Source organism: Adiantum capillus-veneris, chromosome 13 (genome assembly GCF_014529385.1).
Source record: "Adiantum capillus-veneris isolate H3 chromosome 13, ASM1452938v2, whole genome shotgun sequence".
NCBI classification, from domain to species: Eukaryota; Viridiplantae; Streptophyta; class Polypodiopsida; order Polypodiales; family Pteridaceae; genus Adiantum; species Adiantum capillus-veneris.
Window position 1 is genome coordinate 107,177,873 of NC_140943.1, and position 9,070 is coordinate 107,186,942.

General features: G+C 41.4%; 1 pseudogene; it reads left to right on the plus strand.

Moving 5' to 3' along the window:
* The first annotated feature begins 4,104 nt into the window (after nucleotides 1-4,104).
* Nucleotides 4,105-4,890, plus strand: LOC147444595 (uncharacterized; annotated as a pseudogene).
* The last annotated feature ends 4,180 nt before the right edge of the window (nucleotides 4,891-9,070 follow it).

The window sequence follows — 9,070 nt, forward strand, 5'->3', positions numbered from 1 at the left end:
TGTGAGTTAGTTACGAGACACCGGATGCCAAGTAGTGTTGGACAAGCACAATTTCAGATTCCATCGTGGACAGCTAGTCATAGCTAGAGGTGCTAGTGTTGGCACGATTCATGCGATGTGAGTATGTCATGTGCGAGACAACACAGTCTTCGTGAGTACGCAGCCATGTAGAGAGACGAAGCATGTCTCCTTTGCAGATAGGTTGCATGATGCTCCAATTTGTGAGCATGTTGAGCCGGTTGTGCAGACAGTTGTGCAGTAGGGCATGTCATTCGTGGATACAATGATGGATATGGATGGCATGAGTGCTGAGGATTCAACCATGATTCAGTCATTCATGTATATGCTTAGGCCAGAGGCTGATGTGTGTGAGTTAGAGCTAGGCATTGCTCTTACCACACAGGATTCAGGACACGGATAGATGCTCTAAGTGCGCATGTGACATGCGATGGACACGAGGATGGATTCTAGGGATCGGAGTTCGGGTGTCAGAGTGATTTCCATGAGTGGAGTTCTGAGCCAGATTTGACTGAGATGGTCAGATTGGCAGATATTGCTAGGATTGCATCAGCATTTGGGAGTCTCATGTACAAGATACTCATCTCGAGACCCGAGATTGCATTTGCAGTAGGTGCACTTGCAGTGGGAGCAATTAGTCATGTATGATGACTGACGTTGGCCTTGAGCATAGGGGCACTTTGCAGCGTATGGTGAGATACCTACTGCAGGATGTGTGCGGCTTTTATGAGGAGTATGGTGTCGATCGCTCTATACTTTCTCTACGATTAGAGCTGGATGCACACAGATTTAGTGAGCCACTGGGCGTTGGTTGAGGTCATACTTGTGATGGCCTTGTACAAGTTTTGTACGATTTTCCTTTCTCTCTCACGGTCACATTGGCCTTTACGTGGGAGGTTGTTGGGGTAAAGCCGCATGTGGCCGGTTAGGCCAGGTGCCTGCCCACTATACTTATTCATTATGTACATAATAGAATAAAGGGGCTCACATGTAGAGAGTGAGTTTTAGTCCTTGCAAACACAAGGTCTCCTCTTCTTCTCTCTTCTCCATTGTTACACACACACACACTCTCGCACGCGCACTTCAAACACAATGGAGAAAGAGAGGAGAAGAGGAGAGAAAAAACTAGAGAGAGAGCGAAGATAGAGAGACAGAGTGGTGCAAACACTGTAGGTAACTCTGCATGACAAGAAAGTGCAACCTTTGGTGCTCCACTCTATTCAACAAAGGAGAAACCCCCCAGTTCCTTATATAGGGGTGCATACTAAGTGCCCAAATCCCATGACATAGAAAAAAGAAGGTGAAGGGTCATTGCACTAAAATAGGTGGCCACTAGTCACAAAAAGCTAGCCGGACCAAATTTGGGAAAATCGTCCCACATGGTTAGACTCTAGAGACATCTCACAAGCCCGAGCACAGCCACAAAGAAGCCCTTACTCACAAGATCTTGACGCTACAGCAGGCCTTCTCTAGCATTTTGCAGACCCACAGACTGCCAGCATTTTTGCTTCCTGATCAACCCCAATATTTTTGGGCCAGATCAGCTAGCACTTGTGCAAATCAGCCCTGGCGTTATCAAATTTCAGCCCTTTCCCATCCAAACCGGCCCGTACTTGTAGTCGCTAGCATTTTCGTTGCAGCCCAGAGTTTCCAGCATCCCATCAAGCCTCTGCTCGGTCATTCTCTAGCCGCATTGAATGCTCCCATTGCCGCCATCAGTTGCTCCATCATTAGCTGCATTTTCAGCCCTTCTTTATGCTATAGATCTGCTCCTTTTTGCAGCCAGATCTACGTTTTTGCAACTAGGTTTTAGCCCTTCATTCCTCTCACATTAGGAGCGCAATTCACAGCCCAGATCTACCCTTGGTGGCCATCCGCAATCCCACATCAAGAAAGATCCAAAGGTGCATCAAATCAGCCCTAGAGGTGCCTTGTCCTGAGGAGTTACCATGATGACATCCACCATCCGACTCAGTAGAGTCTGCACTTGAGGTATTGCATGTGTGTACATTCCATTTATCCAATCAAAAGCAAATACCACATCAACAACGATGTGGGGGGGCCTTGAGAGGGTTGGATGGACACCATTGGGTGTCATTCTCCTCTTCTCTCTCTCTCTCTCTCTCTCTCTCTCTCTCTCTCTCTCTCTCGCTCTCTCTCCACATTTCTACCTCTCATGAACTTTCACTCTCTTTAGGGAAAAGTAAAAGCGACCATCATTCAAGCTAAAGGCAATCACTAATGCAAAGAAAAGAAGTAAAAGTTTGTGGAAGTGTACAACCTAGATCTTCGCTATTTCAATTCCGCTTGGGCTGACATCTTTTGCATATCCACAACTGTCAAAGAGATCCAATCCTAATGTTTTTCCCTGGCATTTTGCTTCACATTGCAGATGAGCCAAGTGTTTTCTACAGCAACAGATCAGCCCAACCTTTTCAATTTTCAACTCTCTTCCTCAATGGAGATTGCTTGGATCTATGGATGCTATCTTCCGTTTTGCATCCCGGACCTTCGGCAACCCATTGAGTGTCTTCTTGGTCATTCCCTTGCCACATTGAGTGATCCCATTGTTGTCTATCATCCACATCATCATCATCAGTGTTTTCAGCCCTTCTTTACTTGATGGATTGGTTGTACATTTTGCAGCCAACTTCTAGCCCTTGATTCCTCTCACATCCGGAGCGAAAATCAGCCCTAGATCTACCCCTTGGTGGCCATCTAAAACCCCTCATCAAGATGGATTGGAAGGTGCTTAATTTTGAAGAGTTACCGCGATGACATTCCCCATTCAAGTCAGTAGAGTCTGCCTTGAGGTATTGCATGTGTCTACATTCCATTTATGCAATTGAAAGCAAATACCACATTGGCAATGATGTGGGAGGCTCTTGAGAGGGTTGGTTGGGCCCCCACCAGATGCCATTCTCCTTCTCTCTCTCTCTCTCTCTCTCTCTCTCTCTCTCTCTCTCTCTCTCTCTCTCTCTCTCTCTCTGTGTGTGTGTGTGTGTGTGTGTGTGTGTGTGTGTGTGTGTGTGTGTGTGTGTGTGTGTGTGTGTGTGTGTGTGTGTGTGTGTCCACATCTCTACCTCTTTCTTGTTCTCTCTCTAAAAGGAACCATCATTGGTGCTATAGGGGCACACATGAAAGCAAGGAAAGAAGTGAAGATTTGTGGAAGTGTAAAGTCTAGATCTTGTCACCATTTCAATTCAGCTACACCTGATGGTTCAATGGAGAATCATTGTCCACCGTTTGAATATCATGGTGTCATCTCTAAGAAGTTGGTGTTCCATATGCTATAAGAACGGCCATGTCTCTCATACAGTCCACTCAAAATGTATGTATTGATCAAACAATAAGTCATGCCCAATTAGAGTTAATGACTTTCGACAAAAAACTGAAATGAAAGGTATCCCATAGATTATGTTCCTGTATGCAATGATTAACCTGATGTAGAGGAGATAACAAGCTAGAACAGTCATCGATAGGCTGTACAAACCACCATCGAGGGCTGGTCTTTTCTTAGAGGGTTCTCAAAGAAGAGGCAATATGGAGAACTTCCAACTTTATGTCATCTCAAGAACACACCTGCAAGGGGCTGAAAACACTACTTCCGAGTGAAGATCTAATGTATACCTTTAATTTGAGGGAGAAAATCGACTAGAGAAATGCCAGAAGAAAATATGTATCTTGACATGTAAAATGATGTCAGGATAGGCCGGGTGTTGAGCTGCATGTATGGGGCTAATATGGATGCAAGTTGGCTGAGGGATGCTCACAAAAACACCTCCACATATGGATTAGAAGATAGGATGAATGTAGGGTTGTTTGCAACTGTTGTCCACACCTTAAAAGGGGCTGATAATCCATTGTAGCAGGCTGAAAACGCAGGTGTGATGGATTGAAATGGGGATGGGAGGATGGGGCTAAAAATGTAGATGAGGAAGGAGGTAGCAATAGCGAAAGGACGAGGGAAAATGGGCTTTGGCTGATGGTTGCAAAATGCAAATGGGAGCTTGTCTAGATTACATGTATTAAAACTTAATAGCTTTTTTGTGGTTGTTACCCAGTTACGTTGTTAGTTGTCGAGTCATGTTTGCAAGTTGGCACATGTACGCACATAGATATGCACATCAGATAATTGCTTGTAGTCCATGTGTTCAACTTATCTTTTTGCAAAAAAACTTAATACACATCTTATTCTTTTGCAGATGTCTATCCATCAAACATTTGTGAGTGGCAGCGAATAGAGAGTATTACAGGTATCTTGGATGTTTGGCATGCAGAGATGGGCGAGGAGGTCTATAGGTTGAACCAACAAAACAAAAAAGAGGTTTACTTCTACAACAAATTCTATTGAGTGTCATATGGCAGGCCAAACATATGGCCATTTTTTAGACATTTCTCTCCCTTTGTTTCAAAGTCAAGAATGGAAAGTGCCATGTACTCAAACAGTGGAATCACTCAGCACAAAGATTGCGGCGGATATCAAGAACAACATGAAGGTGATGTTTGGCTCCAAACGGGTTTAAAGCGGCTAGTCCCATTCAATTTTTTTGTTGATTTATTCCAAAGGTGCCGAGAAATAAAGAAGACAAGGACTTGTTCACAGTTGCTAAGTGTCAGGAAGCTTTCCTTCATGAACTTTTTGGATCAGCATGTTTGAAGAAGGAGGTATGCACAGGCAAAGAGGTAGTGCATGCAATCTTTGATACCTCGTCTACACTTTTCAAGTACATAATCAAATACCTTGAGCTCCATGTCACATTCTCATTTAGGTGTTATAAGAGCGAAGGAACAGTTTGGAGAGAGATGGAGCATGTTGGAGAGGAAGCATCATTGATATCTACAATTGTCTTCCTTAATAATGCAGCATAAGAAGAAATACAAGTGGAGCATTTGTGGACTTTGCTAGATGTGAGGCATCTGCTACAAGGAAATGAATGTTATTTAGAGAACTTTGTGTTTTTCATCTAAATAAAGTTGTGCGAAAAAGAAGAGAGAGCACTTTCAGCGTGGAAGAGATGTTGGGAAACCAGGATAGGTTGAATTTATACATCATCTCCAGCTAGATAAATACACATTCGACAAATTTTTGGTTCCAAATATGTAAACATATTTAAGAGAACTTTTGGTTTTCATGGTGTTGTCCTAATTCTCTCTTCGATGTAGTAGAACCTTTTACCTTGATTAAAATTTTTTTGGTTCCAAATATGTATACATATTCAAGACAAGTTTTGGTTGTCATGATGTTGTTTTGAGACTCTCTTCGATGTAATAGAAAATGTTAGCACGATTAATATATTCTGACATCTTTGCTGGTTGGTCAACCGAATTTGTGAGAACAATTAATTTTGTGGTTGTATTTTTACCAATCTGAATTGTCCATTATTCCTTTGTTGCAATGGCAATTGGAGTTATGGTTTTTCAGTTTTAGTGAAGGTCTGGGTTGCAATATGCTCATCTCATAATGCTTATTGAATGCTTGATTAGTTCTTTTGCGGATGTCGTCTCTGTGGCATTGTTCGGCACTATTTACTTTCCGTAAAGATCCATAGACCACAAAGGGTTCAACTCTTTTTGTACCATTGTATCATATATCATCTATAAAAAGGATAAAGTTTAGCTTTGGGTAAATCTTGTAAAGGTAAACGCGTAGGTGATTTAGCACAGAAAAATACTTTGGGTCTTGGTACTTCAATTTGGAGGAGCCAGCAGCTATGGTTGTTGAACAATCAGCTTTGAAGTTGTATTGTTTCATTGAAGCAAACTCAAGTTGTTGTAAAATAGGACAGCATGTAAAGTTCAACCATGTGAAGTTGTTGATATTTTGTAGATCGATAATGGCCTTGCGAGGAGGATCTACAAGGAACCAAAATCTCATTTTAGCATAGTTCATTTGCTAGTTACTTTGGTAGATTACATTTCTTTGTAATGGAGTTCATTTTGTCCTTGTGTGGAAAAACTTTCCTCATGCTTTCCTAGAGCCACAAGGCACAAAATTTTTGTAGCTTATCATTCTTGCAGATAAATATGATTAGCTGAGAACAAAAGAGTTAAAGAACATGGGCAAGATTAGTACATTGCAAGGGCCTGATTTCCTTGAAAAAAACCACTAAAATCTACTAGCTCAGATTGATAGGCAATTGGACGTAATAAATATTGAAATCATTGGTGTGAGTGGAGCCACGAGCATGAATCGATCTATTGGCAATGTAATGTGTATACATGAGCGTATCTATTGGCAATACAAACATGCATGTGTGAAATTTTGAATTGTTAGAGTTGATATGTTGATTATGTAGAGATGTATAAATGATGGTTTGACATTTGTTGGTCAATGCAAAAAGAGGGAGCCTGACACAATGGCCATCAAAATAGACCTTTAAGGGATCCTCATATCCATAAGGTTGGAGCTCCCATTTTGGAGACTTTTGGAAAAGTTCAGCATTAATTCTATTAATGTTCATATCCATTTTCTTCCTCGCCTAAGTTTAGATCCTATCCAGTGCTTAAAGCCTGTCTGAGCTCCATAAGAGGTCCATCTTTGAATTTTTTGTGGGTAATTAGCTTTCTTTATGGCTCGTGATGTGGCACATATTGCTAGTTTCTTTTGTGCTTGCTTCCGACCATGGGCTGTACGGTAGAACCAGATGAAAAGGTCATCTAGGGCAATACTCCCACCCTTTCCCCCACCATGCCGTGTAGCCTTAAAGAATGCACCATGAGCACGCCAATGAAATTTTTCCATTCCTTGCGCACTCCATCTAGAGAGACTACCGTAGGTTCTTAGGAACCAATATCCATGTGCTTGAAGAATGTGCTATCCAAAGAAAAACCATAAGATCTCTTAGTAAAAAGTAACCAGTTTTCAAAGTACACATAGATCTAACATTTTGAAAACAATTTCAATACCATGTAGAAGGTAAAATGCCTTTCTCCCCATGCTTTAATGAATGCTTGAGAACATTGTAACATGACCTGATACTCTTCAGCCTCCTCGGGATCAATCGTATGTCGACGGAGGTAAACTGCTAGTTTGTTGAATACCACCCAAAGCTCTTTGCACATGAGAGCGTGGCTTGCATTTTTGGTTTTGGATGTGGTGATCTCACACAAACGCTGCCAATACTCATACTTTCCATAACTTTTTTCGACCATAGGGGAAAGAAATCACCTTGACTTAGCTCCCCAATAGAGACTTTTGTAGGAACATCTTGTGTCTTTCCAGATAGATGGACATCCTTTCCAATTTTTGTGCTGCCACCATAAGCACCCATTTCATTTAGCATGCATTCAATACCGCGCATGACACTACTACTGTTTGGCAATGTGTTTGCATAATTTATGTGAAGATGAAGGAGTTTATCCAATATCTTCATCTCTGCATGCAAAGTAAAAAAGTGTGTGTTGGTGAGTGGGATGCTAAAAATGGGGTCCCACACACAATCTGCTTCTGAAACATTAAGACTCTGTTGGTCACAATCTGGTGGTTTTGTGTAGTCCACTGAAATGCAGTCTTTCAACCATTTTATTTTATGGTGTTCTTTGTACTTTTTGTTGCACCTTGCAGAATGGACAACTGTATTTATCTCGGAGCCCTTGCTCACATCGACCAAGACATTTTATTGTTTTCAGATCTCCAGACATGTGCCAATCTATGCTAAATTCACCAATGCCTTCGACTAGCAATTTCTCCCCATTGACTTGTCGGCCTATTATCAGTGGAAGATCTGACAAAGAGAATACCTAAGAGAGAACATCATGATTCTCTTTTGGCACCTGGAATGCTGATAACCACCATGTATCTTCCTCTGATTGTATGTTGAATGCTGTTGGATTTTCCCTCTTCATGGATCTTGTAACTGACATGACTCCTCCATTCATGAGGACAATGCTGACGCGTTCCAATTTTTGCAACTTTTTTATTTCACTCTCATCCATTTTAAGACAAAACTGTAAAGTTGGATGCTCACAAAATATATCGACGTGCAACAAAACATGTATCGATAGCTTTCAGCAATTATCGAACTTTTTTTCAGATTTTCACACACATTACCTTGTACGTTGATGTTGTAGTGGCGAACCATGTGCTCTTGGACTCTCCACAAATTAACAAATGTATTGTTTTCTTTTGAAACTGGAATTTTCTGCTACAAACGGAGGTGTGGATTTCCCTTCAAAATACCTGAAATAGCATCCTACAAACCATAAAACATACTAATCGACATACCTGGCAACCACATAGACACATAATCATGAGATACATGAACAGAGGGAGACAGTGCGCGAGAGAGAGAGCAATAGGGCGCGTGCAGACGCACCTCCTAGAATGGAGTGCTACGCCGACACGGCGAGAGAGAAGAGAGAGGAGAGGAGAGAAGAATACACAGACACTGGGTGCAATCCCCCCCCGTGCAAGAGTGACCATTTCTCTCTTGCACGTATTTAATTTATAGATTTCTTGAATGATAAAAAATGAGTACAAACTGGCCGGCCGGTCATAAATGGCCAAAGCTTATAAAAGAGCACTTGAATAATAAAATGTACATGATATACATATCCATTCGCATAGGCCAAGCTGGGTCTAGTCTTTTCCACCTGTCAGCTGCAATAAATAATAAAATATCAATTCTATAACATACCTCTCCGTTGGAAAGCAATTATCCTCAGTTGCGAAGATAAAAATCTGCAAACAATACTTGTCAAAAATAATGATTAGAAACCTGTATCAAATAGTAAAAGTAAAATCCATAAAATTAGATAACATTTCTTATGCCTGCCGTCATCCACATACTACCTATTCTAGTGTCCCATACCACTAGAATAAGTGTCCTGATGAATCAGGATATCATTGGTCACACTCATCATAATCAATTCGCATCAATCTCAATCCAATTCCATAAATACTGTCGCGACAACGCACAAAAATTCAAGTCCAAATATCTACCAACATATATCCGTTTCAAATCCAAAATCCAAATATCTAAATCCAAAAGCACTTTCATTATGTACCCGGGTAACAAAATCATACTAGTTACAGTGGTGGCCAGTCACA